This window comes from Melanaphis sacchari, unplaced genomic scaffold (assembly GCF_002803265.2).
Source record: "Melanaphis sacchari strain LSU unplaced genomic scaffold, SCAv2.0 Contig7_pilon_pilon, whole genome shotgun sequence".
NCBI classification, from domain to species: domain Eukaryota; kingdom Metazoa; phylum Arthropoda; class Insecta; order Hemiptera; family Aphididae; genus Melanaphis; species Melanaphis sacchari.
The window spans coordinates 6,370,864-6,380,918 of record NW_020271560.1 but is presented as its reverse complement, the minus strand read 5'-3'; positions in this window follow the sequence as shown (position 1 = coordinate 6,380,918).

Below are 10,055 nucleotides of genomic sequence, written 5' to 3'. Positions count from 1 at the left end.
ATTATGCTGAATGGAATCACGCCTTGGTAATAATAATTGTTAATTTTTAATGGGTGCTATAATTCGGTTTGTTAAAAATTGTTTAGGTATGCCAGTCAGGCTCGCGAATTTATGTCAGAATACAATATTATTTATTGTCCTTTGTAAAACGAATCAGGGTAACGCGATTTTAGTTAATAGGGTTTTGTATAATATAATTGTATGTTTTTATTTTCGGAAACGCAATGTTTTTAAAATAAAATTAATGATAATGATATGTATTTAATATTATATTATACCGCGTTTATAATAATTATTATTGTATGCCGTGTTATATTTTTGTAAATTATTTTTCTATTTATAATGATTGTTTTGTTGAGGTATATTTTTTCTTTATCTATTTTTTTTTTTTTTGTGCATAATGTACATATTATACTATATATTATATACATAAACAATTACCTAAAACCTAACAAACTTGTTGTAAATTATGTTAATATAGTAGAATTTATTATCGTAATTGTGTTGTTTGAACGAAAACCATATGTATGCCCTAATGCGTAAACTAGCTAGGAAAGAATAATAATTATTTTTGTAGTATTAAATATTAATGAATGTTATGCAATGTCAATGCACGTCACTCAAGCCGAGTCAATTCAAAGTGCGCATAATTCATCTATGGCACTAAAACGTTTAATGTATTTTTATTGTTAGTTAGGTGTATGTACTGTTCAAAAGTATTTCGCCCTACTCCACTATAAAACAATGTGGTTGATGATAATAGAAAATGGTGTGATTATTTTTAATCGTTTGATTCGTTTGGCTAAGTAATATCTTAAAAACGACATTGAATGCTTGTTATTGTTGTACAAACGATGACTCATCTAAAATAAATTAAAAATTTTCAATCAGATCCGTCGAACACTAGTTTTCAATAAATTGAATCAAAAAAAGAACATAATCGTTTGAAAATTTTCCGTATGTTTAAAATAAAATTATTGACTGTTGTAGGTAGTAGTACTGGAAATATCATTTTCGAATCGAAAATATTTTTATATTGTAGATATAAAAACAATATTATTTTAAATATCAAACTATAAAGTGCGTTATTTTCAAATAATCAATGAAATTTGGTTGACGTAAGAGATATGTACATTGATTTAAAACTTTAAAAGCGGTTAAACGTTAAGTATTGCGTTGATAGTCGATACAGGAATATCTCAATATAATTATTAGACACTTAAATATATTTATTAAACAAATAATGTAAATCATTTATTTTTATAGTTGGTATTTATGTAAAAGTGATCTAATTATAGTATTGATATTCATATACCATATACGTACAGTTGATCTATATTGAAAAACGTCATATTATAATATGTTTAACGTTAACTTAACGATACTAATTAGTAAATAGTAATTATCTATACCAGACATGAGAGATTATAATAATTGAATTGTTATTGTAATGAAAACTATAGATTGTTAAAAGTTTTTAAAATAAGTAACAACTAACAAGTTTAGCTTTGTCAAACAATTATGAATGCTCATGGTATAATAAACCTATAGTTGGCGAAAAAAACATTTTCCAATAATATTGCTATATTTGTTATAGAAAATTTTAAAAATGTATTATTTATTCACACAAAAAGCGTTTTTATGGTAATTAGTGAATAGTGGTCAGGTATTTCTTTTTAAAAAATGTATTTGTCTGCAAATATAATAATGTTATTATGTAGATTGATTTTGAAAATTTTTCAATACATTTATATGTATCATGTATTTTTGAGTATATTAATGGACTCTAAAAATCGTTTTTTTATGTCTTTCAACGATTGATTATGACTACTATTTTATTAAAGTTTATTAATTAAGATTTTACAATCATATATTTTTTTATAATAATAAATCGCGACCTCCTAAATTCTAATAAATAAATATATACGTGTTAATTTGTCATAAATAAAGAGCAGATTTTTAGGTTCTTAAAAGCTTAAAATATAATATTAATATGCTATAAAAACACCCTAAAATATTTTCTAAATATTCCTTAAACTTGTAAGTAAGCAGATAATAATTTTTCTCTCCAAAATAATTCAATAAAAACAATAAATAACTTATGCACCATTCCTTTAGTAGTTTAGTAACAAGTAAAATACTTAAATAAAAAAGTAAAAACAAATATTTATTAATAAAAATCATTTTTATCACGTTATCAGTTATCAAATATAATAGTCTATGATACAATCACGGACTGAGAGTAGCAAAATGACCAACATTACCAATTTGATTACAAACAAGTAGATATAATTGGATGATTTTTAATTAGCCATGGACTGCAGAAGTATATTATAGTAGTGTAAGAAACCTGTGACATTGTATTTTTCTTCGTTTTAATTTAAGTTTAGCATTTATTTCTGAAACTTAGAACAATTTAAACATATATATTTAGTAAAATTCCTGTATTACACTGTAATAAGTACCTACTCATCGTAAAATCAACTGTGGAACTAAAGTTACTAACAATTGTGTTCGGGGGATGCTACGAGTTACAAGAGGTAAGTGACGTGGGAGCCAATTTTTTCTAATTTATTTTTTTTTAAGACTTATAAAAATGTTTTTAGTAAACATTAAAAATAAAATATTATTTGTTAAAAAAAAAAAATACGTGTTACAGTCAAAAATATTATATCTGTAGTAAAATTAAAAGAATTTTATTATGTAGTATCCAACAGTGGTTTTTTATTTAGTAAATCAAATGGAAAAAAAAAATCCTTGATTACCGAACTCTTCCAACTTTTGTTAAGAAGACGTTTATTAACCATTTTCAGCACTAAAACATATCAAAACTAAACAAACAAAATATTATTATTAAGTGGTTTTTAAGTGAAAACAATTAACATGAAACAATATTTAGGAGACAACTACATGTTTACGTACATCTGTTATCTGCGTTCTTTCAAATATTAGTAAATAAAAAAATAAGAAAACAAGTGGATACATTTTTGCATTAGGTATCGAGGAGTCACTGTTATAGGTAAATTAAATTTGAATTCAATGATAAATCGTCGTTGTTTATGAAAAACGATTTTGAGCCGAGACAGACCATAAGCTTATATTTCTCAGTATTTTTCATATATTTTTTTGATATACCTAAGCTACTATAAAGTAATTTATTTTACTTTTAGTACTTACTATAGTAGTTTAATATTATTTTTTCTGAAAAAAATTGCATTTTTTTTTTTTACTATTTTATTAGTAGGTATTTAATTATTATAACAATATGTATTTAAACTATATTATGGCAACTTATAGGTATAACTCGAAAGTTAGTATTTTATTTCTGTAAATACCCATAATATTAAGAAGAGCTTTATAGCATAGATAATATTTTAAAATAAATCAAAAATGTCATTTCATGTAGTAAAATTCATGATAATATAATAAACATAATAGATTTAAGTCCTCAAGAAAATTTTTTTCGATTTATTACAAAATATTAAAATTAATATCGTTATTTATCGTTTAAATACGTAATTTTGATCAAATGTTTGTAGAAAATAATTGTATTTATATATTTTTAAGGAATTTTAGTTCCAGTATGAAATATTTGTATTTAAGAAATATTACATTACATTTTAATACCTTAGCTATAAAAATTGAAGATTTTGTAAATTTTCACGATTTTGATGAATTTAGTATACATTTTAACTGTCCATGTATTTTTACAGTTTTTATACAGATATAAAAACAACTTAAATGAAATATTGTATTAATATTTTTTTTTTGCTCCTTTCAGAATTTAATAGTTACAAATTTAAAATTATTTAAAAAGTTAAGAAAAGAAGGTTTCTGTGCCTTTTATAACAATCTGAATATATATATTTTTTCTTTTGTGGTATCGCCACATGGTGGTGAATCGTTTACACAATACTTACCCTTATGTGACATCGTTTATTGATGAAAATAAAATTCGAGTTACATTACAAATTTAACACATATCATTACGACATAATATCATAGCCATTTTCATGGCTGTCGTCAGACGTCTGGTCGGTCCATAGATATGTTATACATATCTTTAGGTCGGTCCAGTCTCTTTTGGTGATGCCTCAATCGTTTTTTATTTTTTGTTTTATTTTATAAGTACTAAATGGGTTTTAAAACCCCTTTAGTAGAATACAAAATATAATTGTGTATACATTTTCTGTTTAATATAATAATAATATAATTCAAATAGTTTATATATGCTCGTATATATATATATACATGCATATATACAATATACATAGATAATAAAATTAAAAGTTTTTACATACCAGTAAGTGTGACAAAAATGGTAGTAGAATAGCATAATCATAGTAAGAATTATAAATATATAATAATTATAAAAATAATAGTAACAATCAAGATAATGATTTTAATATTTAAAAACATTAATTTAAATAAGTACATTTAAAGCCATATTATAAACATTCTGTCTGGATATATTACGCGACATACAGAAAAAAATCAACGTCATCATCTATAATGTTCGCCAATATCAGAGCTCTGGGGAAAAATGAGGTGGAAGTATAATTGTTTCTATGAAGAGGTTCATAAAATAAATTACATTTTCTTAATCGGTGAGTGAGTATATTAAAATCAATCATTGATAATTTCTCCTTAAGTCACTCGTGATCTTCAATCTGATAATTTGCAAGTTACATGAATTTCTTGAAATGAGTTTAATTTAATTTTAAATATAATAGGTACTTTTAAAAATGTATGCTGAACATTTTCAATAAGATTTATACGCGATAAATAATACGGTGACCCAAACTCGAGATGAGACCTAACTAGGGAAAAGTATAATGATTTCAAATCATTGGTACTTTTAAAATTAATCGTACTTTTATTTATAAATCCAAGCACATTAAAAGCTTTTTTTTTTATCAAGAAGTTAATGTGGATGGAAAAATCCATCTTTGAATGAAAGAGAATTCCTAAGTCTCTAATTGAAGTAACACGTGTAATTGAATGATTAACAATCGTATGATTGTAGACGATTAAATTATCTGTACGAGAAAACATAATAACGCTGCACTAATTTATATTTAATGGTAAGCGATTAACACGACTCCAATCAACTAGTTTATCCAAGTTTGATTGTAATTTTAAGGCATAATTTGAAGATTTAATAACTGAAAATAATTTGCTATTATCGGCAAACAAAAGAATGTCAACTGAGTTATCAAAAATAGAAAGCAAATCATTGATAAATAATATGAATAAGAGGAGCCAAGTAATACCTTTGAGGAACACCAGAACCAACCAAAAAATCATTTGAAATATAAGTAGAAATTTTAACTGTCTAAGTAAAAAAAAATATAAGTAAGATTTTAATCAATTGAAACATTTCCATCGATACTAAAATAAGATGATTTATATTAAATAATGTTTAGATTTACTTTATTAAACGCTTTTTGAAAATCAGTATAAATAGTATCCAATATGATACGTTTCTTTAGAGCAGGATCTTCGTTTGATAAAGTAAAATATTAGTGGAAATTGACATTTTGGGTTTAAAACTATGTAGATTATTACTAGGGCTGTTCATAGGTACTTCAAAAAGTTTAATTCTCAGATACGGATCATATTTTTTCTACTTCTTCTATCCTTATATCGGACAGAAGTTGAAAGTTGTGTTTTTGCCATAACTATAATAGTGTCTAACATTATTTTGTATTGTGATATAACACATTTTGTTAACTGCGGTGTCGATTAGATAACAAGGCAATCGTTATAGATAAGGCAGTCGAAAGTATCTTTGTTACAGCATATAATTGTAAGAAAGATATAGGTATTAAAACTAAATTTTAATTGACAAAGTTGAATGCTTACTTTTACATTCAGTATAATTAAACATTTTTGAAGGCAAAAGTTGTATTAGTGGAATTTATGTTGTATATCCGAACTTACAAAATTGGATTTAAAAATAGGAGGAATTTACAATCAACCAAATAATATGTGACTAATGTGCGTCTTATCTTGACGCCTCGCCCTTGAGAAGTGGGTGATGTGTCCTATTAAATTAATTTGTCAAAGCTTGCAAAATATATGTACATGTTTTGTTTCGCCAGAATATTTTCGTACTACACAATACTTTATGCACGTAACTACGATACGAATATGGTTTAATCGAGTACTGTAAGACGCGGCGGGCACTGAGAAAACGGTCGGTGGTTTTCCCATGACATAATAAATATACAGTATGTCCCAAAGGTCCCGTATCACGCTTAATATCTCCATGGAAAATTAATATATTTAAACGTGGTTTTTTTTTTTTTTTATAGTACTAATTATGGAAATTCTGATTGAATGGCATAAAATTAAATTTTTTTTTTTTAAGAAATTCAAAAATTATCAACAATTTTTTTTATGTATTTAAGAATTTTAAATTTTTAAGATAGCCATTTTGCTAAATTTATTTTTTAAAACAGTTCAAAAAAAAAAAAAAAAATAAAAAAATAAATATTAAAATTGAATAAAAATTGACCAAGTTAGCAAGTTATGTTTTTGAATAATTGTAATTAAAAAAAAAAAATTGTTTCACATTTCAATAATAAAATATCTATTTTAGCATGACAATACTTTTACATACCTAATTAAAGTTTTGATTTGAATAGAAATAAAAATAGCCGTGTTTTATCTTAACTTTAATTAGGTATGTAAAAGTGTGTAGTGTTAAGACTTATTCTGACCTCTGAACAGTAACAACTAGATTTTTGTTTACTATAAATATACTAAATTTTACCCGAAATGTATGCGGATGAGCGATCGGATAGTTAAACCCTTAACTAACAACCCTCCCCAGTCCTCTTGCACATACAGATAGGTCATTTCCGCGAATACACCACTAACTTTTACTGCAATTCAACAATATTATGAATTATTCCATTTTACGATGCAATAATATCATAATATAATTGAATTATTTTGTGGTACACACTAACCTACCCATTGGTAGCCTAAGTCTACAACAGTTTATAACATAATTTAATAATAAAATATAATATCATGATAGATATATATGAGTTGTATTGTACCTTAGCGCATAAAATAGTGTGTTGTTGCCTAGCGATGTGCGCCTTGACATAGTAAATGGTGAGTGGAAAGGGGAGTGAGATTAAACTCAATTATTGAAAGTATTTATGTTTTTTATTGTTTTAACACCAAGGTTTCTGAGAAGGATATGTAAGTTAGACAAAAGGCTGAAAATTTGTAATTTTGTGAAGTGTGAAGTATTTTCTGGAATACTTGAAGTTTTTTTTAATTTGATTTTGTAGCTGAAAAACTTACACTATTTGTAAGATTTATTTGTAAAAAAAAAAATTAATTTTATTCAATAATAGTTTTGTGTAAAGCTCTTGTTTTCCCAAATTTTTTTTTGTTTTTTTTTTTCTAGATATTTAGGAAAGTATTGGAAATTATTAGTCCTGAGTCCACCTGAATTTGTGTATGAAGCAAAATGTATGAACATGTTATCAATTGCTTGTATTAAAAGAGGTTGTTTTACACATATTTAAAAAAATAATCATTCGTCTAACGAGAATCGACCATTCGGTGGAAAAGAATAATGTAGATGACTTGTGGTAAATTTCCAGATTTTTAATAAACGTCATTGCATGTATTTATGAAATACATTTTTTATAAAATATATTATTTATTAAGTGCATACTAGTTTTAAACTAATAGCTGTTAGCAGTCCGAAATAACAGTTAGGAATAAATTCAAGGAATTTTTAAATAGTTCCGCATTACCTCTAGTAAAAATTTTAAGAGGTGAAAAACTCTAAGTGGACTGTCATTTTTTTTAAATGACGTAAAATCGTATTTACATCTATTAATTTTGTAGTATTGCTCAACGATAACTAAAAAATAACAATAGTACCGACGTGATATGCGGGGATACGGGGCTACTGCATAAATAACTATAATGTTTTTGACCTTAAATGAACCGTTTGTAAAAGTTTGCTGATTCATGCGTTCGTTAGTTTAAATTTTATACAAAACTGTAAAATGTTTTTAAAGCTTAATCTATTTTTTTTTACTTAAAGCTTTTTTCTGATTTGTTCAATTGGACTTACTTACTTTTTAATTGGGGAAAAAAGTAAGTCCACTTAAAGGTTCGCTGTATATCTTCCGAAATGTTACTTAACAGAAAATATTAAAATACATAATGTTTGATTATTATTATGTTTTTAAGATACTTTATCTTTTACAGGTATATACACAAACACAACTTTAAAATCGTAATAATAATCTCGTTAAGTTTTTTGAATGAGTATTAAAAAAAATATTTAATTTTTTTTAAAATTGCCTCTACTAAATCACTAAAAAAACAGCTGTAGGTGTATGGTGTTGAATGGAGATAAGCATGAAATATGTACTTATGTAGGTATATATTAGTTTTATTACTGAAGTATCTATAGGATTAATGTTGGTGTTGGTATATATTTAAACGATGATTGTATCAAAACAAAAAAAAAAAATTGTAAATGTTTTATAAATATTTTAAGTTATAATAATAGTGTATCTAAAGCTTTAATAGGGAATTAGGTAAATAGGCTTATTTATAAGCGAAATATTTTAATGTGATAGAATGAAGACATTACTATACACATGACATATGATAGAAAATAACTCCGATTATTATGACGAAAACATTTTTTATAGTATAATTTCTTGAATATAAGTTACGAAGTAAAATAAACTGGTGAACGAAAATTATACTGATATTAAGGCGGTAAAAATTGGTGATTGATTAGTAATTATATTAATTAAGTTATAAATGTAATCTGGGCAGAACTGGACTGGCCAGGGGAGTTATGGAAATTTATATCCCTGGGCCGATGAAAATCGTAGGATATGGGCTGGGATATTGGATATCTTATATGAAGTATGAACTATAATATTATAATTTAAAACGTCTAATTGTTATTTGTTATATTATAGTAAATTTACGTAAATTATATAGATATTAACTACTACAGTATTGACAATCGTGTTTATTTACTACGATTACTAGTATATATATATGTTTTTATATAATAGCAATATGGTTCATATTGCAGAATTATTCGTGGTTATATTATTTATAGTATAGTTATTATTTTTTATCAATGTCAACACACAGTATGAAATATTAAGTTTAGAATAGTTGATATTTGTTAACAATAATTTTTCTTTCTGTTTGCGAAGATTGATATTTGTTATTATATTTTTACCTAACTAATTCATACTTAACGTATGAATATATTTAAATTTTGTCTTTTAGCCAGGTGAACTGTGAAAGAAGGTTTAATAAACTAAAAATAATCAAAAATAGATTACGTTTATCAATAATTGATTATGAAAAATTAGAGATGTTTATGTTAATGAGTGTAGAGAAAACTGTTGGAAAAAGTACAGTTTAAAAAAATATTAGAATATGTGAAACAAAGTTTTTTTTTAATGTTAAAATTATTAAGTTACCTAAAAAGTTTAAAAAAAAATGTTAAAATGTTTTTTGTTATATAAACTAATTCAGTATTTTTGACTTTTGTGTTATAAAAATAGCTGCTATAATGGTATTGTAATGGGCTTGGTAAACTTTTGAATTTTAAACATTTGAACTTAAAGCCCAAATCCTCTCTTGATATATACTAGTTATTAATAAAACGTCAAACATTTAGCTTAGTTAAATTTGTTGTCACTGCTTTTAAAAATTGTGTAGAACCAATGTTGCTTTAGAAATTAGATGTTGTTTGAGATTAATTAAAGTGTAGTATTAATTAGTAGTTTATGACAAATAAAATTAAATTTGTAAATACGTGAACCGATAGATTTTCGAATCTCAATGGGCTGATCTTTCTCCAGTCCGCCTCTGAATTGGGACATCTAGGTTTTTAATAAGTTACAATAATAATTAAATATATTTGTTAAAAATAAAAACAATTACTAAGAGGATGGAGAAGATCACTTAAACTCACCTTAAGAATAAGCAAAAAACAGAATTCCAATCGTCAAGTATTGCAGTAAAATGTGTAATTT